At 38.2% G+C, this 27,092-nt stretch overlaps 1 long non-coding RNA gene across 2 annotated transcripts in view; it reads right to left on the reverse strand.

The window, feature by feature from the left end:
* LOC122137994 overlaps positions 1–27,092 on the reverse strand; it is a 46,707-nt gene extending 19,615 nt beyond the window's left edge. The window contains exons 1-2 of one of the 2 annotated variants that reach the window (XR_006155214.1): positions 26,954–27,092; positions 2,802–2,964 (exon numbers count right to left, since the gene is read on the reverse strand). This is a non-coding gene — a long non-coding RNA (uncharacterized LOC122137994). The remainder of the gene's footprint in view (positions 1–2,801; positions 2,965–26,953) is intronic. The other variant, XR_006155213.1, reaches the window with a different exon arrangement.

The raw sequence follows: 27,092 nt of genomic DNA on the forward strand, positions 1-27,092 counted from the left end.
CACGTACACACTGCAGCTAAATATGGCTGTCACCCCTCCTCCGAGTGCTTAATATCAGTCTGTACATACACAGTTTATTTACAGGACAGACAACTGTGTTTTACAGCTGAATTCACTCCTGAAAAAAATGCAGGTAGTGGCAATTATATTTAAATTAAATGTGTATACTATGTACAGAACCAAATGTTAACAACTAGTTGTTAAAGACATTATTAAAAGTGTAAAATACAGCACTTATGTAAACAAGCCTTCCTTCGAAAATATCCAATGACAATTTTGGTAAAACATAGCCCATGTCCCCATTAGCCTACATTACCAAACCTAGTTACATTACCTTTTATTATTATTATTATTATTTTCTTGATGATGTTTTGACATTCGATTTGTCATGGAAGACAAAATGTTTGTAGGTCATTAACAATTAAACAAATTTAAAAAACTACGAAAACCGGCAACACAGAGCAAGTAACTGTTCTGTCAGCTGGCCCTAAACTCTCTTACTAGGGGTGCACGATAAATATCGGCCAATGATTAATGCACATCTCGTCAGTTAAGCCGGTTCTCTAATCAGCTGCTCAATGTGAAATCATGCACCTGATGGAATTTACCACTGATTGGAGAACTGGCTTCATTGACGAGATGTGCATTAATTATCGGCCGATATTTATCGTGCATCCCTATCTCTTACAATGGTTAGTCATCTTTACTGATCAAACCTGAACAGACTAATATGATTATGACTATTTTCATTACAAATTCAGGAGTAACTGTGTGTACACACAAAGAATGATATTTTAGAGGATGGTTTTTGGCATCCAAAATTTTGCAGCCTTCACACGACCACAATCTACAAAACCAAGCAGCAACACCTGACAAACCCACTTCACAGTCCAGATCACCACGGCGGTACACAATCCCTCTCCCTGATAAACACGCTCATCAAACAACCCTCTCAAAGCATGCAGGGATGAATTATACACCGCGCTCATAATCCGGAGGTCACAGCGGCATTGAACTTGATTGAAATGAATGAGAGAATTAGCCTGCAGTCATTGTGATTCCTGCCTTTGAAGCACCTCAGTCCTATTGGCAGCTTCACAATCGGAGCTACAGATGTCCGTCTGTCAAAGTGCCTGGAGCTGCGGCGTACTGGCTGAGGGCGGACAGACAGGAGGTTGGATCTGTGCAATATTTCTGAACAGATGACAGAGGTGAATTATTTACATTGTTATGGAGGCCCCCTTCTCCTCCTTCATAAATCTTCCTCTCCTGATGGAAACAATGGCAGATCAGGGAAAGGGAGAGTGATACCTGCTTTTCTCCCAGTTTAACAAAGACCATCTAGCATCAGAAAACTCGGAAAGCAAAGAGAGTACCAGGATGTTGAGTGTGCATTGATAATCCCACGATATTAGACCCTGACACAGTCATCGACTCCTTGAGGTAATTTTAGGAGGTATTAATGGAGCTTGACTGCAGAGCAAATGGAACATTTCATTTTTGGAAAACAGGTGAAGCAGCAGAGACAGGGTTAAGTTCCTGCCTCATGTACTCGCGGCCAGAGGCTGTTTGTTTCTTTTTAAAATGGGCGACACGCCATATGTGGGGGTCATTAGTCTTGACAAAAAAAAAAAAAAAAAAAGAAAAAAAGAAATACTGTCCTTCACTTATTATAAAGGACAATGTGTCAATGAGGAAATTAACTTTTTCTCTGTCACACTTTTTGTGTCCTTGACTTTTTTCCTCTGTTGCTGTTTCTAATAAATAGGACAGCTTTTGTTTGTAATATAGGAGAAACATGTCTCCACTACAGCTGGCCACTAGACTAATCATGGAGCACAATGCAAGGGGCATGTTAGAAAAAGTATATCTAAAAGCTAAATTTAAAGTAAAAAAATATGAATTAATGACTGAATGAATGAATTCCAAAATATACAGGTTACGGTCAGTGTAACTTTAATTAAATAAAATAACTCTTTATATTTTGTAATATTGTTTTATATTTTTCTAGATCACAGCTTGTCAAGACTAGCTAGATCTAGATACAGTCAGATCGACAAATAAACAGACAGATAGAGAGACAGGCAAACACATAGATCAGCAGGAATACAGAAAGGTGCTTTAGTGAAAAATAAATACTCTAAAATGCATTTGAAATTATTTATTTTGATGCTTTGTATACTATAAATACATTTACATATTTATATATTTAATAAAAATACCCTGCAATTGTAAAGGGCGCTGGTTATTCACTCCTCCCACGACCTTCGGGTTAAAAGTCCGACTCTCTATCCATTAGGCCATGACTACCCCTTAATTAATTAAATTATTGTTTAATTAATAAACATTAATTTAACAACAGTAGGTGTAACATATACAAAACTAAGAAGAAAGTTATTTCAACAAAAAACATCACATTTTAAATATATATAGAAAGATAAATAGAAAGATATATAGAAATACAGACAAACAAACAGAGATAGATAGACAGACAGATAAACAGACAATCAGACAGACAGACACATAGATAGATAGATAGATAGATAGACAGACAGACAGACAGGTAAACACCGTGACTGTGGAAAAACACAACAATGGTAAAAGCCAAACTTTGCATTTCACAGATCTATTTTCTCTGTTTTGCTTTCCATCTTTCAGTAAGGATGTGACTGCTGACACATATTCGAAAACAAACCTACACATTTCCCACACATCTCCTCATAGTGATCTCGCCAGCGACTCATCAGTGCATCAAATGTTCCAGAGCTCTCTTTCTTCCACTCATTCTTAGCAACAATTACCAGCAGCTGATAGACGCAGGCCCCCTTCACAGAGCGGCCCTCACTGTAGATTGCCAATTTGGAAGTTTGTTTCTCGTCTCCTTTTCTTTTACTCATTGTTCTCCTCTCAGGCCAGGCTACTGTCAAGGGGCTCGCAGGAGGCTGTGGTGCCGGGGCCCAGACCCTACAAGAACGAAAGGGTGTCAAAACACATGGACCAGACCATTTATCATGTAATCTGGAGAGCGAATGGACGGGGCACTATCAGCAATCTGCTATTGATCCGTTGCAGCAGGGCTGCTATTGTTCATCTGAGGAGCAGGACTGGCACACAGCATTAATGAAAGAAACTAAACAATGCATAGCAATCAGAGACACAGATTCACAGGCTTGGCAAGAGAGACGGGAAGAGAAACAGGAAGAGAAAGACAGGAGGGAAAAGTTTGAAAAGAGAAAGTTTGGGGTTATCTGGGTGACTGTGTGTGAGCGTGTTGTTATGAGGGAGGGGGTGAGAAATTCGATTGCATTCTTTCGTCAAGCAGCAGCCATGACTAAGAGGCGACCTGAGGAGTCGACCCTGATCCAGCTCAACATTTTTAAAGCCCAGCAGCTCTTAGATGGAGACACCCTCATGCACCATTACTTCAAACTGCATCTGTGTTTAGCCTCAATTAAACACCATTATTACACCATGTGTTGTCCTTGGCCTTTCTACATCCAAAATCTCTAAGATGATTGATTTATAGGCCATGTTACCAAAATTAAAATGATAAATAAATGAACAAATGAACGAACAAATAAATAAATAGTATAGTAAAGTCATATTGTGAAATATTATTACAATTTAAAATATCTGTCTTCTACTTTAAAATATTTTAAAATATATTTTAATTCTGTAATAGCAAAGCTAAATTTTTAGTGGTCATTAATTTTAATTTTTAATTTTCAATAGTCATCAGGTCTTATTCTCACAATTTTTCAGAAATTCTGAATATGCTCATTTGCTGTTTGAAAACGTTTTTTGTTGTTTTGAAACCATGATACTCTAGGATTTTTTGATGAATAGAAAGTTCAAAAGAAAATTATTTATTTGGAATGGAAACCTTGGATGCACTTTATTTTATAGTACATGTTGTTACCTGTATTTACAGTGTACTTACAGTACCTACCTGTAAGACTACTGATAACATTAGGCAACTACATGGGTTTGTGTTAGGTTTAGGGGTAGGTTCAGGGTTAGTACCTAGTTATTACCAGTTATTTTAATAACTATAACAAGTACATAGTATGTACATGTGGAACAGGACTGTAAAATAAAGTGCTACCAAAATATTTTGTAACATTATAAATGTCTTTACTGTCACTTTTTATTGATTTAATGTGTCCTTGCTAAATAAAAAATATTAAAATCCCTTTTAAATCCATTTTAAAAGAAGTGTCTATTTTTAAAATGTTATTGCTTTTATTAGCAGTAGTTGCTTTATAATAATAATAATAATAATAATAATAATAATAATAATAACCAAAGCTGCACAACAAACTACTGCTAATAAAAGTGGCTAAACTGTAACTACAGTTTACAAGCTACAGTTGTAAAATAGCTTCGCCAACAAGGGACCAAATTATCAACTTGTTTTATCCAATATATTATATATTTTTCTAATAATGTAAAACTGATGTTTTAGACCTCATCATACACAGCTCAGACTCACTGATCACTTGTATCCATATTCCAGCATGACTGAACCTCACTGCATTTCAGTAGAGGGCAAAGAAGGAGACAGAAGCATTTCTTTTGAATGTTATTCTCCACTACGAGTGAGCTGTGAAATCAAAAAGTCCTCTTTATCTCAGCATGTTGTCCTGTTGTGTTTTAAGGCTGTGGTTTGTCACAAATATGAAGGCAGATAGACGGATCAGAGAGAGATGCAGTGGAGGCTGAGGTGTCAGACTAACTGTCTATTGATGATAGAGGAGAGGCATTTTCTTTCTCTCTTCCCTCGTAAAGCTGTGCGATTGCCCATAGCATCACCATCTGTTGGTGACTGTAGGGTGAAACAGTAAACACTCTGCCTTGTGTGTGTGTGTGTGTGTGTGTGTGTGTGTGTGTGTGTGTGTGTGTGTGTGTGTGTGTGTGTGTGTGTGTGTGTGTGTGTGTGTGTGTGGAGAAGGGAGATAAAAATGGGAGCGATTCCAAACCTTCCACCCCTTCTCCTCTGTGCTGAGTGACTGAAGCAGAAGCTTGCATGTAATGGACTCAATATTTATCAATTAATCCATCTGCATGTTCAAACCGAGTTCTCTGTGCGCTATCCAACACAGCCCTGTGCTTTAATGAGACTTATCAAAATACATTTTAAACAGCCACTGCTGCAGTTTCTTCCTCTCTCTTGCTTTCTGCCACTCATCTGTCCTTCTCTTTCTCTAATCCGCTCCATTTTATCGCTGCTATTTGGACAGCACTGGCAGAGTGACATTTGAGTGAGTGTGACCCATAGGGTGCCTGGAGGTGTGTTTCTATGTGTGTGTAGTTGAGAAGCAGGAGCCAGTAGATAAAGCACTCGTGTAGCTACCGTGTCATGTAATTCCCCTTTAATACAGTCGAGGCTGATTCCAGCTAGTCTAGATCCACACAGGTCTCCTGAGACCTGATGTCAGTATCCAGCAGGAGATCAGTACAGACACTGCCACTGAGATACACACCTCTGCAACTCTGCGAGTGTGTGAGTGAGTGTGTGTGTGTGTGCACATAAACATGCAGCAAAAAGTATTTCACAATCACAACATTAAAAGCTGACAATGGTATCAAACCTCAGACAGCACACACACAAACTGATAAATACAGTAGGCCTACTGCATGCAACAACGACAACCACTTGGCAAAATCACAAGCTTTGATCTGATTGGCTGGCCTCACGAAACTTCCCAGAGTCAGGGTGAGCAGCAGGTAAGTCTGCCTGGAAACGTTTACATGATAGCGGGCTGTTACGATGTGAAAGCACTTAGTAACAAGTAACCAAAAATTAATGTCTATTTATTGAGTTCAGTTGCTTCAAAGTGAAAGGCAGCATGTATTTGTCTGTATTCTATTGTGAGCATACAATAAACAGCCTATTCCTATTTAAGACAAACTGTACTTAAGATATGTACAGAAAGTATAAATAAAATATACATTTTAATACAGTTATAGAACATATTCCAAAGTCTCTTGCTCACCAAGACTGTATTTATTTAATCAAAAATACAGTAAAAATAATAGTAATAGTAATATTGTGAACTGACTATTGTGAAATATCATTTCAATCAAACTATCCTATTTTATTACATTTAAAATAATAATAATAATAATAATTAGGGGTGCACGATAAATATCGGCCGATAAGCAGCTGTTACTACACAGAGCCGTTGTTAACTGTCAAGCTGCGCAAATCCAAGTTCATTATCAGCATGGATTTGCGCAGCTTGTCAGTTAACAACGGCTCCGTGTAGTAACATCTGCTCTATGTGAAATCACGCACCTGATGGAATTTACCGCTGATTAGAGAACTGGCTTTACTGACGAGATGCGCATTAATTATCGGCTGATATTTATCATGCACCCCTAATAATAATAATATTCCTGTGATGTCAAAGCTGAATTTTCAGCAGCCATTACTATACGTACAGCAACCATTACATAGTCTTTAGTGTCAAATTAAATATGCAGATTTTCTGCTCAAGAAACATTTCTTATTAATGTTCTCAATATTGAAACAACAATGCTTATTTTATTTAAAATTTTTGTGACTTTTTTTCAGGAATCTTTAACATTTATAATAATAGAAATCTTTTTTGTGTAATTTATTATTATTATTATTATTTTAATTAGGTCTTCGTAGGCAGATTAAAGAAAGATTATTTTTATTGGCAGCAAGATGTTGAACAAAACGTAATTTGTAAACAAAAGGAAATGCTTGCTAGTCTGTGGTGTTTGTATACACTGGGGCCAGTTATAATGTGATTTTATGTATTTTTTTCTTATTTTACAACTATCTAACAAAACACCATGCCATTAAATGTTTACCATATTACAGTTTAAAAATCGCAACTGCAATACTTGTCAATGTAATAACAATATGATTTTTAATGTGCAGCCTTAATTAGATGTAATGTTTTTAAAGACATTGAAAGAATGTTTTAGGCTTGTTGAGAAAACAAATCTTCCAAACAAACGAGGACAAGAATAACTGTATAAAATTGTTATGCTCAAATGGGGTGAATAAAATAAGTGAATTTGTTAAAAGCACTATACACTAATGCTAAAATTAGTTAACTGATTCTATATATCAATGTGGTGACACATGCCCTCTCTATGATATTTTGTGCATCAAGGACTGGCATTAAACTGAGTTATTGCGGCAGCTGTGTTTATTCTGACAAAATAGGGACTGTGTTCCAGGCTTTATATTCCCGTCAGCCTACTCAAGCCCATAAACAACATATGCACATATATGTGTGTGTGCAGTGTATAAATGTACATGTGTGTTCATGCTCTTTGCTTTTACGTGCTCATTACAGTGGTGGGGATATCATACATTAATAATCACTCCTGACAGTCTTCAACAGTGGGGCAGTCCCATAAGTCCAGAGATATTACATCTGCTGGCCTCATTTATCTTCCTGCAGCCCTTACAGTTCCTCTGTGTCCACTTCAATGCCAGCCCAGCACACGCTTAATTACGAGCACATCATAAACAGCGGCGACACACCCGGGGGCTTGGAAGGGCTCTAGCCCTCACCCCGCCCAGGCCCTAAACGGCCCCCTGGCTCTCTCGCATACTGAGGAGCCCAGAGAGAAAATCTGTGATCTAAGGGTGGAGATTTAATGTTAAAAGACAATAAGAGCGCTCAGTTCCCTAAACACTATGAATCCATATTTTGAACGATTGCTTGCTTTGTTTTTCATTTTAATTTCACTGCACAGACTTGACTTCAAATTATGTTTTTACATTGTTTTAAATAAAAGCTTTAAACTGTAAGTGTCAAATTGTGTCAAAATGATACACACCATGAGAAAAGAATTAAGGGGTGACAAGCATTTTTTGAGTAATGGGATTTCTGAATTTTTATGTATTCCGTGTTAACAGGGAATGAAACTGAAGTTAGCCACTGTGGTCATTTTAAAACAGATATTAAGCATTTCAAACCTATTTAACTATGACTCCAGCAGTAATCACAAACTTCCTGCTGATAGTTTTCAGTTTTCTGAAGGGTTTCAACAGCCTTTTGAACTGACACCAGATTCGGTTTCCCTCATTTGCCAGTGCTGATAAAGTAATCCAACACCTGTAGGTAAATCTTGCCAGTTGGATATTAATATTACAGTCCACATTGGGAGGCACTGTAGGTTTATATCAATTTGAAGTCATCTATATGACTAAATTTCAAACCCTTATACACTACATCCTGGTGTGTGCACATAATCAACCCATGCTCATTAGGGGACAAAAAAAAAAATGTCTCGCCCTCTACATTTCTGAAGTTTCCACATGAAATGAACACTAGTGGTAGTAAAAAAAACAACAACAACTTTTAAGCCTTTTCACAAATTATGATTATGGGGCAGACTGGTTAATACAAACGTTATGATGTTATGACCTTAAAACACTTTTTCCATAGTGCCTGATTGAAAACAGCTACATATGTTTGACTTTTCTGATAAAGTAAACTTGCTTGATAGCTCACCTGGTACATGACTGCACTTGCAAAGTGGAGCACTTGGTATATGAGTCCTGTGAAACACGACCTATTCGCTAAGGGAACTTAAAGACTTGTCGAAGCCAGCTAAAATGACACAGTTGCAGAAAATGCAGTTTTATCTCACATTTAGTTTTATTAACATTATTGGTTAGGTTTAGATTAGGGTTTATTAATGCGATGCACCATTAACCTTTTAGTGCCATTAACCATACAATTGTGTCCTATCTGCAACGATATGTACAATGTATAACTTCACCTCCATCGCGAGACAAACACAAACACAAACGGATGGACATATATACACTTGAAAATACCCCCATACCACCTGCATTTTCTGACCTTCAAAACTTCATTGCTTTTCACACAGAGGCGAATTACCCAGAACACCTTGGCCGAAACCTTGGACTGACACTGATGCCCTCTGTTGCCCCCATAAGCACGAGTGTATATGTGGGTGTCCTTTAAATGTAATAGTGCATTGGTAAAAATCTGCTATACAAAGCACATTCTAAAACTATGGCTTGTCCATTAAGTATAGACTCAGCCATGCACCCACAGGTCAGGGAATCTTTTTAAAATACATCAGCCCACTGCCTATTTCTCTTTGTCTGGGAGAGAGAGGCTGAGATGGAGAGGGGCATCTGAAGGTTGACCTGGTTGCCATTGCTCCCACTTCTCAGGTTTTCACCAGCGCTAAGAAATAAATGCAGTGCTGAGCATTATGGGTATTTGAAACCGACACTGTGACATTGGGGGTGAAACAAATAAGTGTAGCAAGAATTAAAGGCAAAATAAGATGAATCAGCTGTTATTTGCCTTTCTTTCATCCAGTGTGTGTATAAGAAGCACCAGACGGGTCCTTCTGCGGTACATTAAAACAGGTAAGCTGTATTTCTCACTCAGTTTCTTTTTTCTTATTAACACATCAGCTGCTGATACAAATGGCAGAGCAGTCGTTATCTCCAAGCGTGGCCCACTCCTCTGCGTAACGGAGAGGTTCATCTCAAAAGACGTTCTCTCTCTTTGTTCTTCTCACTTCTGAGAGAACACAAGAAATGAAGCTTGACTGATTCTCTCTCTCTCTTTTACTCTCTCTCGTGTTTGCCCCTCTCCCTTTTGATTGTGCAAGGCACAAAAGACCTAACCAATGTTTGTTACATTCTTCCCCCTCCCTTTTCTTTGTCAACAACTTTGTTGTTTGTGTTTTGATGTTGCCTCATCTCTTTTCATCTTCTAAAACCATGCATCAGGTAACAAAGAGGAACTATCAAAGACAAGGAGGCGTTACAAATGTTGGGGGAGATGTTTGCATGATGCGTCTGAAAGTCATCTGCACTTTTTTTCAGCAAGGACACATTTTTCAGCAAGGAGGACCAAGAACTGTCTCACGCTTAAAATTTCATAACACCTACAACACATTCGACAACAGCAACAGTTTGTACATTAACCTCATCAAAATATTCTACATCACTAATATAATAGCACTGCCAACATTAACAATACAATAACATAATGCATCATGAAGTATCACGGTAATAACATGTTTTTTGGAAATAACACCTTGGAAGCATTACACGTACCTTGGAGTACCATGTAGATTTCATGGTACATGAATATAGTAATCATTCAGTACCATAATATAATTGAAGGAATCACCCATTTGGAATGCACTAATATTTGGCAGATTTTAAAATATGATACAGTTTTGAAAACTAAAAACTAAAATAAATCATTTTAATTGCTACGTGAACTAAGTGAATTTAAGCAATATAGCACATTATGAAAAAAATAATTTTGACATTTACTAAATATTATTATTATTATTTTTTTTTTTTATTTCAGTTAAATAATTTCTTGGAGATGATAACCTTTTGGGTATTGCTCAGAACAAATAGCGCTGTTACATGTCGGGTGACTTGAGCTCAAATCCCAGCTAGTGGTCCTTACCGATTCCATCGGCTTTCCGTCTACTCTATACTGCACTACACAAATGAAGCCAGTAAATTAAGCTAATTAAATCCTTAAAAGAATAATAATAATAATAATAATAATGATGATGATGATTTAAAGTCACCATTAGATAACAGCAAATTTAATCCACTACTCACGTTCATTTCCTCTATTTTCAATTAAATATATTTTTATATAAGTAAATACACCAATTAAAGCTGCAAGCAGCGATGAAAGGGCCCTCGCACCCGGGCTCACCGCCACCCAGTGGCTTTAGGAAAACAGCTAACAGTGGGCAATATGCATTTAAAGCGATAAATATAGGAGGAATATGTCAAAGTCATTTATATGTGCCAAACTTCCAACTGCCAGCTGGTGGCACTATGACTGAAAACTGAATATTGGCATGTAGATTTCTTCAGATCAGGACTTTTATCAAATCTGTGAAATTTGGTGCAGATTGAACATGGTATGCATGAGTTAGTGTAAAACATAAAATTTGCTGTTGCCAACAGGTGGAGCTATAAATTATAACTGAATATTGGCCTTAATATGTGTTAAGGCCAGGACCATAGACAGTAAAAGAAATGGACACAGCTCAATTGAGACAAGTGAAGCCCGTTTTTAGCGATTTTTAGAACTTCCGTTTCTGACGCGCAGACTCAAACTAAGCTTGATGACGTCAGCAACCTGTCTGACAGATGTAAACCTTCTAGTAGCTGTGCGTGCAAACTGCCATCGTTAATCTTGCAGAGACGGTGAGTTTGAGCGGGGGAGTTCTTTGGCGTGTGAGTGAGCAGGAGTAAGTATTCTGATTAATTATTTTGTATAGTATTTTAAAATGTAACGCTAGTACGCCATATCTCTTGACGTCTCCCCGATTGCCCGCGAGCTTCTCCTCCTGTCTGTACGGTAATTTCTCTACTGTGCGACAGAGAGTCGAGTGGTTATGACGCAATCGTTAGCCTATTTTTGCAAAAACTGTTTCTACGAGGCCATAATGTAACATAGAAGGTAATGGAGCCCTTTATACATTGTCGTGTATCTTTAGAAATAAATAATGGACAAATGGAGTCTTTAAACGCCTCAGATGTAAAGTTATTCGCTGTCAAAGTGACGCAAAAATGAATGGGAGTCAATGGGATGCTAACGCAAGTGAAGTTCTGCTACAAGATGGCGGCATGCGGCCGACTTCAACTTCCGGTCGACTTCCTTGCCCCCTGGCCAGGACTCTTATCAAATATGTGATGTTTGGGGCAGATCAGACATTGCATGTTTAAGTTAGTGTGAAAAGTAATTTCCTGTTGCCAGCAGGTGGTGCTAAAATTTTAACTGAATATTGGCCTTTAGTTGTGTTCAGGCCAGGACTCTTATAAAACGTGTGAAGTTTGGGGCAGATTGGGCATTGTATGCATGAGTTATAAGAACTTCCTGTTTGATGCCATTAATAGCATGCTTTAGCACTTAGAAAGTTTCTAACATGGCATATTTTACTGTGTTGCTAATAGTGCATTAGAGTGTTAAACATGTCACTTCCTATTGACAGTAGGTGGCACTATGACTATAACCGAATCTTGGCATGTAGAGGTGTTCAGGACAGGACTCTTATCAAACTTGTTAAATTTGGGGCAAAACTCAAGAAAAAAAAAACTAAAGAAAAAAAACTCAAGATCTTCGCAATTTAACATCACAAAGGTCTTATGATAACCCTCACCAAATTGGTTACATGTATGTAAAACGTAGCTCAAGGCGCACTCCATTGAATGTGTACAGGTGGTACTATCGAGGCATTTTGCCACACCCACTTCTGAAACCCATATCAGATGTAAATTATTGCCAGTTCTGGCGCTTGTGCAAAGTTTCCTTAGTTTTGGAGCATGTTTTAGGCCCTTAAAAATGCGATTCACTTTGGAGAAGAAGAAGAAACAGAGCAACTCCAATAGGGTCCTCACACCATCGGTGCTCAGGCCCTAATAAAATAAATTTAAAAAATGCTGAATACTGGTCAGTAACCAATATAGTACCATGGTATAACAATCAAATACATTACTGTACTGTGGTACCACTACTGTACACTTTCGTAGGGGAATGTAAAATCAAAATATTTCAAACCTTTCAAGACTCTATATTTTATATAGTAATTCAACTTATGGTTTATATTCACAATGCAGAAGTTTTGGTTGTTTGTTAGTTTGTGATAGGGCAATCAGGATTCCTCTGTTTTAGGAAAACATCAGTGTCACACTAAGGATAGAGTGTCCTTCTAAATGCAGGAATAGCATATTACAGCCCTCCTTTCCCCTGAAGACCAGGGACAGCAAAGACAAAGCATACAATAATTAAAGGGCCAAGCACAAAGCGTGGGATGCAGGCGCAGAGGGAAGACGATGAGCAACTCCGCATCATGTTGGCAGATAAATTCCACACACAATTATTCATCCACTGCCCATGACATGTAGATTAATGAGTCTGATAACCCAGGGCATTCCAGAGAAGTATACTCAATTCTGTTGTGTCTCGGTCTCTCCAACGCCCTCTCCTATATCCCTTTATGACTTACAAAACAAATCCCATGCTTTGGTACACCATGAGAAAAGGTTGAATCGATTGGGTTTTTGCTAACGTCGGTCTACAATGGTGTCAGGGTCGTTCCATCTCTCTGAGATGCCGGCATCTGGTAGGTGAAGACGTATGAGCGAGACTTTAAAAAAAGTGTCTTGGACCTGCATTATGTTGCATCCCATGGACCCATACAAACAACGGGGAGAGGGAACAAGACAAGGAGAAGCAGCCCCCAAAAACCCAAGCCTCCCTGGACAGTTGTAATGAATGGAGGGAGATGCTTCACAGATGGTCTTCAGAGGAGAGGATGACCTGCAGAGAAGGCTGCAAGACTGCCACAGGGGAGAGTCTGGGTCAGGGGTGGTCAAAACACTTCTGTCACAGAGGTGGTCTTCCTTTAAAAATACAGTTATTTAAGCATTAGTCATTTGCTGTGTTCCTTTCATGTCAGTTCAAAGGTAAAAGCTTACCCAGGGTTGCTTCAGGTGATACGTTTTTCAGCACAAGAGTGTGTCCATTCCATTACTGTTTTAATGGCTTTCAAGACTGCCAAGTCAAAGTCAGCTACTTAGTTTGTTACTGATTTGAGTGCCCAACATAATTGGTCTGAGGGATTTGCTACATGATTATGTGCACTTTGGTATCACTCACGTCGTGCCAGATTGAAACCAAATGAAAGGTTTTCGGTCAAGTCAACATTTCGCTGCTGATGAGCACCACACCATGAATGGAGTCCCCATGTGCCATAAGAGTTGAGGCTACCAATCAATAATTATAGATTTTGTCCTGTGACGAGAAATCTTTTACGATCCCCAACATTTGTCTTAGACTACAAAATCACAGGCAATCACACAATGTCAACCTAGCTTCCTTTACAGCAGACTCTGCATGGTACGCTGTTACATGAGAAAATATTCCACTGCATGATTTTGTTTCCCAAACCAGTTATGCGTAAAACCCCACCTCACAGAAGATTAAGATCCTATTTCTCATGTCAGTCACAGTGGTGATTGCTTGCATGTTGCTGAAACAAATACTACCCCTACCCCACTGGCCTTTTACATGAAGCCAATTCATCAAACTCTGGTTTTCATCAAAAAATGATTTTGTCAACTCTAGATCTACTCTTAAACTCAAACAAATCCAACCCTGTTTAGATCAGGTTCAGCGGGTACACAACATTCTCTGTCAACTCAGTTTTTGATCCAGACTTCATGATTAACATAGTAGTCCATGCACCTGAAAGTGGGACATCTGCAGTTTACAGCCAATCACACAAAACATGGAGGGCATTAGTGTAAATTACTTCTGGCAAGAGAGTCGGCACAATTTGCTTTTCTAAAACTGCCTTTGTGAAATTCTGCTTTTGGAGGGCCAATGTCCTGCAGAGTTTAGCTTTGGTTGGTAGCAACATCTGGTATGGTGACGCTTGCTCACTCTCATTGGCTATCACAGTTATCTCGTCAGAGGCAGCCAGATCAAACTTGTTTGATATTTATGATTTGAGTTTGGGGACACTCCATCTCAATCGGGAGGATTTTTTGGACAAAAAAAAATCATTTGTGGGATGCCTTGATCGTCCGCGGGTGCATACGTATCACGATACGTATCACGATACGTATCACGACGTGTATCACGATACGTATCACGATGTGTATCACGATACAGGGGTTGCGATACGATATGTTGCGATACATTGCAATACTGTAAGCAAGGCAATATGTTGGGATATTTCTTATTTTAGGAATAAAATCTATTTTTAGGAAAGCTGTCATAAAGAACACCACCTATTTATGTTATTTATTTACTATTTATGTTCCGTGTGGAATCGCAGAGACTGCGACGCTCAAAACGCCCCCACCATGAGAGAAAGCTGCAGCCGCCGCGCCCCGCACAAAGGCTCTTTCAGAATGCGGCAAGCGGAGGAACCGAGGCGGCGCCCGCGCCACAGTCACGAGGTGGACGTTTAAAGCCCAAATGACGCCACACTTCGGCTTTGTACACTAAAACGGGAACTGGAACAATTCTTTCTTCCTCGATTACTAGCAGCGATCTATATTAACGCGAACATTAGTGGCATGCCCTAATGCTAGTATTTCCTGTCACTGTTTAAGTTCAGAGAAGAGTGCTATGTTCAGAGTGCTATCTAGCGGATCAGGACATAAACTCAAAACGAAACAACTGCCATGAATCTTGTATGATTTTTTTTTTTTAAATATCGATATTCCATTCTTGAGAATAGATACAGTATCGCCAAACAAAATATTGAAATACTCATGTACATCAATATTTTCTTACACCCCTAGTGAATTATGATTGAAGCAAATCTCTCCAAGACACTGGCCTTCAGAGAGTAGGACTGGACAACCCTGTTCTACCCTAAAGCCTAAACTTAGTATAGCATTGGTAGCTCGTGGTGACAGCATTACTGTGAATCAAAATCTGATGATCCATGATTTTCATTCAGAACTTTTCTTGACAGGTGACTGCGTGATTGAGTTAACCAATGAAAAAAGCAAAAAGTCAAAGCAGCAAACACAGATCAAAACTGCATTGTATCGCAGAGTCAGGCCATTCATGAACAGATCCAGAAAAACTCCACCTTATTTACAGCTGTGGATAAAAAAATGTGTCTGTGATTGGTGCCCCCTGGTGGTGGAGCTGTTTGTTGGCTTATGCACACATTCCTTGTGGTCACACCTGTCTCCTAAAAGCTACTATCACTCTGAGGTGGATAGTGTAAATAAGCAGTATACTCTCCCTCCACAGGAAGAGAATGAGGAAAAAAGATAGAGCAAGCAAGAGAGAGAGAGAAAGGTCACTGTGACCTTAACACCATCTCCACAGGAAGAGGGGTTCCTTACAAGGCTTTGTCCCGTATGAACCGAGTGTGCTCACAAGCTGTGCATAATCTTTGTCAACAAAGACTTTCTCTGCTGTCTATAAAGGTTTTAGGATCTTGGTCTAGCTCCTTTCAAACACAGTCTGTGTTTGAAAGTAAAAAAAAAAAAAAAAAGAAAAAAAAATAGAAAACAAATTGGATTCTTTGCTGGCAAAATCTACAGAAATACCCCTCAATACGGGTATACCACATTGGAGGCACCCCAAACTTTTGAATCGCATAGTATTTTTCCCAATTTATTTCTTATATCCATCTGAAATATTTTATACATGTGAATTAATTCCTTTGAACTGAATTTGTTGTTATTTCGTTAATAATTTGACTACTGTATCAAAGTCTGATTGTAATGTTACTGAACTTTGGTCTGTAAAATGTTAATTGATTTTAAATCCCAGACCTACATGCAGTTTTGGCAATAATAAAATCGTTCATACAAAAAAAAAAAAAAAAAAAAAAAAAAATACACAATTTTTTTAGCTGCAAACATTAAGAGGTGACCTTCACATTTTCAGCACAACACAATGAGAAACTAGTCACATTTTTCCTGGCTCCTTTCGAGAGATGGCAGGGGAAGATTCCTACACTAAAGCATCTGTCACAATTTAGAACCATCAAACCAAATGGACGACACAGACAGCATTTTAGTGTCTGAGTAAGGTAACTAATCTTCATTTAATTTATTTTATATTATTTTATTTTATTTTCCTTCTGTGTAGTCATGCAAAGCTGGACAGGATTTCTCCTTAAAGTGTAAAGTGTGAATAATGAAGTCATGCAATTTGAACCGCCGAACAAGTGTAGGAAAAAAAAACGGATCTCCATTCCACTGTTTTTTTTTAGCCCAAGAGTCAACATTTTCATCTCAACTTCCTATAAAGTAATTTCTTGATGTTGACTTGTTCCCTACCCCACTTGGTGCCTAGGATTTGTAATGGCCGAATAGATTTGTAAAGTCCACTTTGCAGAGCACTAACAGGTGATTGGAAAGCGGAGCTATTTTCACCTCTCTCTGCAGTGCTTCACTGGCCCATTGCACATCTCACTGCTCTCTTGATGCCAAAGTCAATGTATCTTAAGCCTCAGATCATCCCTAATCTCTTTGTTTCACGGCTAAGGTCTGTAAGTAGTTTTGCTATGTGGTCTATATGGTGTTCCTTTTCAAAGTATTGGCCGTTTCAGATTTTGCACCAAATTGTATACCACACATGATGACATTTCCTCCCTCTCCTAACCTCTCGCACAAGCACACCCTCACACACAAACACCATTTTAAACAGCAGACTGTCCTATCACAGTGAAAGGCCAACATCCTGAATAAAATGGAGTGGCATTAATATTTATGCCCGTAAAGTGCCCACATAATCAGACAGATAAATTACATACACCAACTTAGACCCACACACACAGCACAATAAAAAACACCAAAAACAAAAAAATCAAAACACAAAAACACACACACATCACCTTACACAAGCACCCATCTACTTCCACTCTAGCTCTTCTTTTTCATGGAAACACCTTTGACATTTTTACCTACACACTCTCCCATCTTCCCACGTCCTCTCAGTCTCTTTCTCACTCACACACAGTCAGAAACACGCTGACCCTGAGGGATTGAGCTAGGCTCATGTCCCAGGATGAGAGCAGCCAATATTACAATGGAGAGAGCCAGGTGGGAGGCAGTGAGGATAAATAAAGCTCAACAATGTTTCAGAAAGTGCTCCTGCAAAAATATGATGCTTTAAAGTGTGTCTGTCCATAAAAGAGTGGAATAAGAGGAAAAGGTTACAAGTATGATTCGAGAACACTCAGATGACCTAAAAGAAGGTGCAGACCTCTGCAAATCTATTTACAAGTTTACTCTATAGTGTCCTGCTTTAAATCCTACCCTGAATGCAAGCCAATTAGGAAAATGTTAATGTCAGATCGCCAAATCCAACTGAACTTCCAGGAAGCTTTCTACATTTTATATATATTGAAACAAACAGCTTTGATCATGTAGCTGATGCGTCACGACTGTAAAATGTCCACTAGATACTTGTCTGCAGAAGACATTTAATATTGAACATAAATCAAGAAGTGCTGTGCATAGTGAGCTGTGCAGGGTTTCAGATTGCAGCTAAAATAAAAACTAAAAAACAGTCAACAGTCAACTTTAAACAGATGCAATAATCATCTTTTTTTCCTTTCTATTTTTCTTTTATTTTATTATGTTGACAGATATCTGAGTAAAGTAGAAAAAAAGATTTATGAAAAAAAAAAATGTCGTATGTGATTTGGTCCATAGACGTTTTTGTTGTTGTTGTTTGCTAATTCTGGCCCAAAACCCAGAAACAATTTAGCATTTTAGCATTTAAAGGGATAGTTCACCCAAAAATGAAAATTCTGTCATTAATTACTCACCCTCATGTTGTTCCAAACCCGCAAGAACTTCATTCATCTTCAAAACACAAATTAAGATTTTTTTATGAAATCTGAGAGCTTTCTGACACATTAATGACAGACGTTTCATTTGTGGGTGAACTATCCCTTTAAGGTTTCAATGTTCTAAAGTCAAAGGGTTTTTTCAATGGGCTTTTGGTTAAATGCCTCAAAAAAGATCTGTGGTTAACACAAGATACCTTCACATTTTATTCTACAACATAAAATACATCAATAACAATCCATTGTATGTGTTTTTTTTAAAGCTTTTACTTGTCCTGGAAAAGACAGTTACTAACAAGTGGCTAAATGAGACTACTGTACAAAGTTGTTAGAACTACAAAAGACTGCCTCATGCACTTAGTGAAACTGATTGAGCCTATTTTGTTTTATTTTGTTTAAATAAATAGTATTATATATAATAAAAAAAATAAAAATAAAAAAAAAACTTCACAACACTAGAGATTGTAAAACACGTATGCACTCAACTAAAATGCTTCTAAATTCTGTATCAAGTGCTTTGGCGACTAAAAATTTATTTAATAGAGTTAATTTTTAGACCAGTTGTGAATAAGGTGAGCATTACACTTAAATGCCTCTCTCTTAAGAACACATTCACATTAACGTTCTTCACTGTGAGTTTGTTTGGAGAAAACAAAACCTAGATAAAAGAGCCACTCAACTCCACTGAACATCTTTCAATACAAAAAGACATCATGGACAGGCAGAGATAGAAAATATGCCTTTACAAAAAGTGTCTCTTATAGGCAGCTGCTGACTTACAAGAGGCCAAGCAGACAGAGGAAGCAGGTACCCTTCAGAACTAACGCTGGGGCTAAATGGCAGAAGAAGAAAAAAACACCTCCTGTAAATATTCTATTGCCTGGGCTGTCATTACAAAAAGCGGCCGATGATAATGAAGCATGAAGGAAAAATCATTCCATATTCATGTGACAACCTTCTCTCCCTTTCATAAGCAAACTGAAATATTTATCTGAGGAAAATGTTCAATATCTTCAATTGTAATCTTGAAAAAAGAAAGAAACATAAGGGAACAAAAATGTCTAATATTAGCACGGCAAGGAGACTGAATGGCAAAATGGTCAAATGTGGTTGGTTGGTTTTTATTGCTTGTTATTAAATCCGAACCAAACAATTATTATTTTTCTTTCTCTTTTGTTAGTAGGGCTTGAGAAGAGAAGAAGAATTAAAAACGTGCCCCAGGGCTGTAAGCTTTAGCAGTAGTGATTAAAAACAGGAAACGCTGATACACAAGCTATTAGACAAAGCTATAATCAAATTCATTAATTTTACTCATTCGGAGCCTGACAAGCTTTCTTAAAGTGACATTAGCCTCATTCATGCACAAAAAACAGCAGGTGTGCAGGGAAATAAAGGGAGTGAAAGACACCCCCACCCTTCCCTCTGAAAAGCTTTTGCTTCTCTTTCTGTATGTAATTTATTGTACCTGTTTTCATTAAACATTTATGACCGGTCAGTTTTCAGCACAACACAAAATTCTACATATAATTAGATATCTCTGAGACAATTGCAGCTTTAAATGCCACGCGTTTCAGCCTAAAGCACTTACGTTTAATGCACAAATACATGCAAAAGACCCAATCTAGCAACACACACGAGTGTGTCTGATTCATGCTAACACATCTGTACAGCACACGCATGACCATTACTCTTAAGAGCCGGGCAGAAGGAGGGGGCTGAATGAAACGGATGACAAATTAGAAACAGCAATGACCACAATCCATTCTCAAACACAGCACAAAATTAATTAGAGTTCTGCATGGGAAGGCCTGGGCCGGCTTCTGGCCCCTCTGTCCCCATTTGTCTCTTTCCGCAGCTCTCTCCACTCCAGAGAGCCAGAGAACATGCTGGAACAAGTCCTGGTCCTGCCCGGCTTCCCATTGCTCACGCCAACCCCCAACTTAAGACTCTGAGGAAGCACATGATTACCTCCAAATTATTTAAACGATCAAACTGATATGAACACGAAACGGTGACTAGGCCAAGAGAGGGAGGGAGTTTGACTGCGTGCGAAATGTGTGTTCCACAAGCTGACAGCGACCAGCATACAGCAACTCAAACAAGCAGCAGCGAGTCATTAATATTCCTTCTATCAGCAGAACAAAAGCGTAGAGGATGAGACCAAGATGCCCGACACAGAACAACCTGAACTGGCCTCACCGATCCGGTGCGCTCACAAGCTGACTTGGCTTTTCCTCCGCACACTTTCACTTCTGTCACTGGAGATCTGCGCTTCTTTTCATAACGCACAGCCTCCACTCATGAAAACATTTGAAAGCACTGTCAAGTCTTCTCGTTAGGGCTGGGATAATGGGACATATGCAATTAAATCAAAGCTGTTTCTCTTTTTGCCGGCCTCGGAAACTTCAATGCGTTGGAACTTTAGGACAAAAGGGATCATCTAGCTTTGGACGGCTCGGTTCAACTCGCGCTGTCAGTAACCAAGGGTTAATGCATCACGATTAGCACTCGTGGGTCTTTATCTGATATATTTTTAATTAACGGTATCCCACTCAAGCTCTTGAAGCGATCCCCCCCTCCTGAAAAAAAGAGGGCAGGGGGGAGTTTTGACAGGGCTAATTAATGAGCGTTTGGAAAAACGTGGAGGCAAGACGTTGGGTTCATTAGACAAGTCAGTCTGCCACACATCAAACAGGCCATAGTGGTCTGTCTGATCCCTCTTTTTATTTCCCATCTCAGAGTGGTGGATGCTGGGAAGGGACGGAGGGAGTGGGAACGAGAACAGAGAGTAAAAGAGAGAGACAGAGAGAGGGAGAGGGACAAAGAGTAGTGCTGGCACTTTGCAACAGGAGAGATGAATGACTTTTTACCTCAGAACACCAAGGCCTTAATGAAACCTCCAGAGGCTAAACAATGGCATCTCTGAGACTGAGAGATACACAGAGCGCAGCACACATACTCACGTAGATGCATGGGCATGCATGGACCGCAAAGTCCACCGTGCAATTATCCTGCACCGTACAATACAAAAATTATGACCACACAGTGAGTGCATGTGCACACCGCATATTCATCATGAACAGAAACTGGCAGAGATGCACGCCATCTCACTCTTGGCCTGAAATGTTTTTGTGCATACATACGCACTTGTAGATGCAGACACAAATGCACACCATAAAGGAGGCCAGAAATTCTTCTCTTGGATCCTATGAAGAGGCCACCTATGGAAAAACAGGTCACACAAACTTCCCTAATTATATGGCATCTCAAAATAGCTTGCATGCTCTCTACAACCCAAAACCAACTACAGATTCCTTCTCACTGCCTCAATGTGTCAAAGGAAAGATGGAAAGTTATATCCTGCATCTCATAACTCCAAATTTCTGAAATTAAATGCTTAGTTCACCCAAATGAAATTCTGTCATTTCTTACTCGTCCTTATGTTGTTCAAAACCTGTATGACTTTCTTTTGTGGAACACAAAAGTACTGTAGATATTTTGACGAACGTTTCTCAATTTTGTGCATACCGTGAAAGTCACTAGGACCCAAAACTTTCAAGCACTTAACAGTCACATGAAATTAATCTATGTGACTCAACTGGCACATTCTATTACTTGTTAATAAAGTCTTAAATTTTGATCTGTTCATCATATATTCCCAAATCAAACCACTGAATATTGCGATGCATACACAGATTAACATCAAACCTCATTGGCTCTCATAAATCAAACATCAGGTTTGTATTACGTATTATGTAATATTGGACAAAAATAAATGGAACATTTCATTTGTGTTCCACAAAAGAAAAAACGAAATCATACAGGCTTGGAACGATGAGGGTGAGTATTTTATTTATTTATTTTGGGGTGAACTACTCCTTTAAGAGACCACTAAAGCTTATTTACGAAAAGATTGCTACCACTATTTTTAACATTAAAGAAAAAAAGCATTGTTTTGATACAACAAACACTTCCACCTTCACTTCAGCGAAGGAGCACAACACTCAGTAAAGATGCCTGGCAGCCATCTTGCTGCCAATATTTCATTTCGTGCCCATTTTCTCCACATTTTTGTCTTGATATTTTTGTTTTTGGCGGAGGCTAAGGGTGGGTGAAAACCCATTGGCTCGGCCTGCTTCAGCCATCTGGGGACATAACTCAAATGGGCCTCCACTATCGGCCAGCCAGCCGACTCATAAGGCCGTTATAAAGAAAGAGCCGGGGACACAAACAGAGACATCAATCTTCACTGATCAGCAGAAGACAGAGAGAAAGAGAGCCCCCCAAAATGGAGAAGCAAACTGAATGACAATATACAGGGTCTGGATCAAGTGCAGGACCAGCCAAAGTCCAGGTTTACCGACCTCTGCTTTGCTGTGCTTTTGTTAAACTGTGTTTTTGACTTTGTGTGTGACTTTGACTGTGGGTTAAAATAATTAGCCCTCTGGGGTCTGGGATGTTTTTTGGGGTCTGGAGATGTTGTGACATGCACTGTTTTTCATAAAACAATATTAAAGACTAAAGCCTGATTACACTGTAATTAGCACAAACTGTGATGTACAGCCAATTGAGATAAAAAGGACAAATATATATATATATATATATATATATATATATATATATATATATAGCAATTATAATTATTTAAAAATATATGTAAAATTGAGGGAAATTTCTATGAGTTTCAAAATAAAACTAAAACCACCCCTTTCAAAATCAAAAACACAAGAGATAATATGACAAGATGATATCTATTATTGATCACATCATGAAGCCTTGAGCTTGAAGTAAGTGCCTAAGGCAAAATGATTGCTTGCTTATGTGTTTTACCAAAAGAATTAGAAAGAGATCTTTGCACCAGCAGTAGAACAGAAGCAATCTAAACAAGGCAGTCAATCAAAGCCAATGACTTATCGACATAAGCGGCATTTCAGCAGAGATGCCACATTCCTGCCGCTCCTTCCTCTTTCTGTCCCTCTTTCTAATTCTCTCAATGAATGCATGAAGGCAAGTCCAGGTTATCATTCCTTGTCTTTCCCCCCTTGATTCTTCTCCCCCTTTCTCCATCATTCTCAATTAATGTGGGGGATGCACTCAGCTTATCTGTTCTCCCCTGCATCTGTGAATATGGAAGTCCTGTTCCCTGAGACACTCGAGCGAGATATCACACGTACAGTATCACACCCACAACATCATCACACTGTTGTTTCAGATGAGAAGAGGCTTAATCGCTAGGGATGTAACGATTCACTCAACTCACGATTCGATTCACGATTTTTATTTCACAATTCATTTCACAATTTTTATTTATTTTTTTATTTTTTTCACAAAATGATATTTAGGACAAATTATGAATTAAATGTGTCCTTTTATTATTGCTTGGACAAAATGCTGTACATTTCTTTGTTAAGCTGAAATATAACTATAATAATATACTAATATAGCACTTTTTGTTGGTTTTGATTGCTTCTATTGTCCTCATTTGTAAGTAGCTTTGGATAAAAGCGTCTGCTAAATGACAAAATTTAAATAGAATGTAAATGTAAATGTAAATAAAATTAAACTGAAATTTTAAAACAAGCCTGAAATCTAATAAGTAACACAAATAAACTAAATCTCTTCATATAAACAAAATAAGGCTTTGTTTGTGCTCTTTCCATTTAAAATTAGAGACAACCAATGCATTTTAATCATGATCCAAACAAAGATGCTGCATATATGCAACATGAGCAGTTTTTAATTTAAATTAGATTGTATAATTTAGAAATTTTGAAGCAAAACCAGAATGGTTTTACTTCAGTTTTGTAAAACTATACATAAAAATATCTGCATGAAACAGCAGACGAGCTGAATGAGACGCAGATTCACTCTCTGCCAGCAGGTGTTGCTTAAAGCGTTTCCTTGGTATCTGCTGTAAACAAAGCAGCGCAGCACTTATGAACTTTAATATGCATTATACAGAGGCAAGATGAAAAGAAGAAATGCCATCTAAACTTTTCTAAAGACAGTAAGTTCCCCTCAGACATGAATTCAAATAAACTCCTACCCCTAAATGAATGACGATTTGTTTGGCATCTCAGACGATTTGAATTGTCACATATTTTAATCGATTTTCAACCGGCTCACGGTTAATTATTACATCCCTATTAATCGCTGTTTTTCATATATTTAGGTAAACATTTGGCCATAAAAATGTATAAGACTGAGATGGTAGCTCTTTAGTGTAACTGTATAATAAAAAAGAGCTGTCAAATCGATTAATCACAATTAATTACATCCAAAATAGAAGTTTGTGTTTACATAATATACTATATGTGTGTACTGTGTATATTTATATGTATATATAAATACACACATATACATGTATACATTCAAGAAATATATACACACACATTCATATTTATACATGATTTATATTATATATAAATATAAATTACAAGTATTTCTTAAATATACACATATATGTGTGTGTATTTATGTAGGCTTTCATATAAATATATGTATATAATACGCAGTACACACACATAGGCCTATATTATGTAAAGACAAATTTTTATTTTGTATGTGATTAATCGCGATTAATCGATTTGACAGCCCTACTATATATAAATCATAACATGGTTGTTGGCAGTTATTTTTGACTGGGATCAGTGAGAGTGTAACTTTTTTGTTTAATGAAGTAGCACAAACTTCCATGTAGTATTACCAATACAGTTATGCACATCTGGGGGGATTTTAAGTTTTTGTAGATCTTGTTTACCCCTTCTAAGCTGCTAAAACCCATTTATTTCCTATGATGAGTCAATTTTGACCACAAACCACCAAGGTGGTACTTTTTTTTTTTCATGACCACTTAGACTCATCTAATTTTTTTTTTTTTTTGCTTTCTTGTTTGTATAATCAAATTGCACAGCTAAAATAAAAATCAGCACATTTTGAAGTACCGTGTTAAAAAATTTATCTGTCAAAAATGATCTAAAAGATTATAAAGGTAAAGGAGGACAAATAGAGACTCCTGCTTTTGTAGTTGTTCTTTCTTCTTAGAAACAGATCCTATTAATCTCAGACAATGAGACAATGTCTCTTCTAGAGTTTCAAAAAGGATCTCAACAATATCAGAAGAGATAGTCTGTACAAATGCCAGGGAGTTAACTTTGAACACACATTTCTTAAATTCTTTTAAGACCAAATTTTCTGTGTTACACTACCTACATTCATTTTACAGCTCTACACGTCAACAGCGTCATTCACGTCTATTCTTAGGAGAAATATCCGAGACACAACTGAGAACTGCATCAAGCAATGAAAGAGCAACTTCTGAGCAGTAATGTTCCACTTCCATGGTATATAAAAGAAAAACCGCTTTTAGCTCACCTTATAATACAAAAGACTTGATGACTCCTTTAGTCTGTTTTTACGTAAGACAAAATATATATATATATATATATAGCATGACTTGACATGAACGGAAAAAAACACAACAGCAAGTAAGCGAGCACATCAATTTGAAAGCATGTGGGAGAAAACTACTAGCTTCCTAGACATTTCATGAAAAGGTCTCTTTATATTTGCAGATGTAAATGCAAAGCCTTAATCAGAAAAAGTTCCTCACTGTGTGCCTTGTGCCTGCCACAACAAAGTGCTATTAGCTGCATTCTTGGTGAGGTGAAAGTGTAGTACGAGATGATTGACAAACGGCAATGGAGAGCGCGCTGCGACTTTAACCATTTATGATCCGCCAGCAGACATCAAACAGCATGCCTGGCTTTTATTGACAGCCAAGTTGCAGGATGTCAAATGTTTACCATTACTTTCAAGTGCTACATCAGAAGCTTTTCTTCTAGCTGTTTTTCAACCACTGAAGCCATTTTCTCCCTCTCTCACTCTTTCTCTCTCGCCCACTCCCCCTTTCCTCTGATGAAGAGGCTGATTAAAGTTATGTAAGTGTCACCTGCCTGCCAGGTCTCTGTTTTCACTAGAGCAAGGACGCCAAATTAAGCACATCTAAATGCTAATGTTTGAATGGCTGGAGAAATCGAAAGAGAAAAGTGGGCGACTGAGGCAGACAAAAAGAGAAATATCACATTTTCTTCACAACAAATTCTTCTTTCCCCTCCTTTTGGTTAAATTGAGCATTCCCTGATGATTTTAATGGGATCTGATTAACTGCCATCACAAAACCTAGAAAGCGTCGATCCAAATAATCCTCTAAGCAGGCTACGAAATGTTTTACAGGCCTTCCATTTGAATATGAACAATGGTACATGTGTTATCTTTGTTGGAATTTGATCAATGGTGTGAAAGAGAAATGTAGATATAGCTAGTTGAGTGTCTGTGTAAAAGTTGGAGCACACATGCTTGTCAGTTCTCACACACTGTGCTGACAAAGTCAAAGCAGGTATATGTGTAATGTGGTTTAAAAGTCTGTATGCAAAAATGTGTCAACATATCAATAGGCTACGTATCGAATTGTGTTTATCCTATAATGTGCCACGTCTACTGTATATGGTTCCCGTCACCTGAAACGCAAAGGTGCTGTTGATCTGGTGTGATTTTGGCAGGCTATGGAAGGGAACGAGTGGAAACAAAGACTTACATTCTTTGAATCAAACAGCGTGCTGTGAGACGCTCTCAGTCACAGGCAGCATGGAGGACCGAGTCAGAGACATGACAGAGAGCGCCATCTGTTGGTACTCTGCGGTACTGACTGGAAGCGGTAACTTTACTACATGGGC

This window comes from Cyprinus carpio, chromosome B7, assembly GCF_018340385.1.
Source record: "Cyprinus carpio isolate SPL01 chromosome B7, ASM1834038v1, whole genome shotgun sequence".
In the NCBI taxonomy this organism is placed as follows: Eukaryota; Metazoa; Chordata; class Actinopteri; order Cypriniformes; family Cyprinidae; genus Cyprinus; species Cyprinus carpio.